This window comes from Myotis brandtii, unplaced genomic scaffold, assembly GCF_000412655.1.
Source record: "Myotis brandtii unplaced genomic scaffold, ASM41265v1 scaffold513, whole genome shotgun sequence".
Classification (NCBI taxonomy): domain Eukaryota; kingdom Metazoa; phylum Chordata; class Mammalia; order Chiroptera; family Vespertilionidae; genus Myotis; species Myotis brandtii.
The window spans coordinates 544235-545909 of NW_005369552.1; the positions used below are offsets into that span (position 1 = coordinate 544235).

Sequence of the window (1675 nt, forward strand, 5' to 3'; positions counted from 1 at the left end):
TCTCCTTGGTCGCCATGAGGATCCAGGAGCAGGAAAGCAAGCCTGGCCTGAGGGCAGCCCCAAGCTGGGCCTGCTCCCCGGTCGCCATGGAGACCTGGGAGCGGGAAAGCCAGCCTGTGGGCAGCCCCCAGCTGGGCCTGCTTCCTGGTCGCCATGGCGATCCGGGAGCAGGAAAGCCCGGCTTGCAAGCAGCACCCCCATCCTGGCCATAGCTCAAGGGAGAGTACAACATGCAGTGGAGGCCATGAGCCTGAGAGATCAACACAGAGGGGCTCCTGCTCCAAGCCTCCATGGTGTGGCTGGGGGCAGGCCCCCAGCAGACACACACACACACACACACACACACACGGGATGCCTGCTCCGAGCCTCTGCTGCCAGACTGTGGCCATCAGTAGGACATCCACTGAGGGCTCCCGGACTGTGAGAGGGGCAGGCTGGGCTGAGGGAACCCCACCCCCCAGTGCACGAATTTCGTGCACCGGGCCTCTAGTCCTATATAATAAAAGCCTAAGATGCTAAATGTCCAGTCAACTAGTCGGCCGTTCAACCAACCAAAGTATAATATGCTAATGATATGCTAAGGCCGCTCAACCGCTCACTGTGTCATGCACAGACCACCAGGGGGCAGACAGTTGACTGGTCAACCAATTCTATGACATGCAATGACCACCAGGGGGCAGAGCTCCAACTGGTAGGTTAGCTTGCTGCTGGGGTCCAGCCAATTGGGACTGAACGAGACAGGTCAGACATGCCCTGGAGCCCTCCCATGGTCCCTCCCCAGCTGGCCAACCTCCCACATCTCTCCCCGGCTCCGATCATGCACCGGTGAGGTCCCTCGGCCTGGCCTGCACCTTCTCGCAACCTGGGACCCCTCAGGGGATGTCAGAGAGCCAGTTTCAGCCTGATCCCCCAGGCCAGGCTGAGGGACCCCACTGGTGCACGAATTCGTGCACCGAGCCTCTAGTTGTAAATAATGCTGCAATAAACATAGGGATACATATATTCTTTCCGAAAATAGTGTTTCAGATTTCTTCAGATATATTCCCAGGAATGGAATCGCTGTGTTAAAAGGCAGTTTCATTATTAATTTTTCTCCATACTGTTTTCCATAGTGGCTGCACCAGCCTGCATTTCCACCAACAGTACATGAGGGTTCCCTTTTCTCCACATCCTCACCAGCACTTGTTTGTTGGTTTATTGATGACAGCCATTCTGACAGGTGTAAGATGATAGCTCATTGTAATTTTAATTTGTATCTCTCTGATTAATAGTGACATTGAGCATCATTTTATATGTCTATTGGCCATCTGAATGTCCTCTTTGAAGAAGTGTCTATTCAGATCTTTTGTGCATTTTTAAATTGGGTTGTTTGTCTTCTTGGTGTTGAGTTGTATAAGTTCTTTATATATTTTGGAAATTAACCCTTTATCAGGTATATCATTGGTGATTATGTTCTCCCATTCAATGGATTCCCTTCTCATTTTGTTGATGCTTTTTTTTTTTTTTTTGCTGTGCAAAAGCTTTTTAGTTTGATGTAGTCGCATTTGTTTATTTTTTCCTTTGTTTTCCTTAACTGAGGAGATATATTGGCAAAAAATATAGCTATGAGAGATGTCTGAGATTTTACCGCTGTTTTTTTCTTAGATTTTTATGGTTTTGTGACTTATTTAAGAAT

At 49.0% G+C, this 1675-nt stretch overlaps 1 long non-coding RNA gene across 1 annotated transcript in view; it reads right to left on the reverse strand.

Annotated features, from left to right (window-relative positions):
- The window catches only part of LOC106727980, a 9266-nt gene extending 8268 nt beyond the window's left edge, over positions 1-998 (reverse strand). The window contains exon 1 of the long non-coding RNA XR_001364210.1: positions 988-998. This is a non-coding gene — a long non-coding RNA (uncharacterized LOC106727980). The remainder of the gene's footprint in view (positions 1-987) is intronic.
- Between the last annotated feature and the right edge of the window lie 677 nt (positions 999-1675).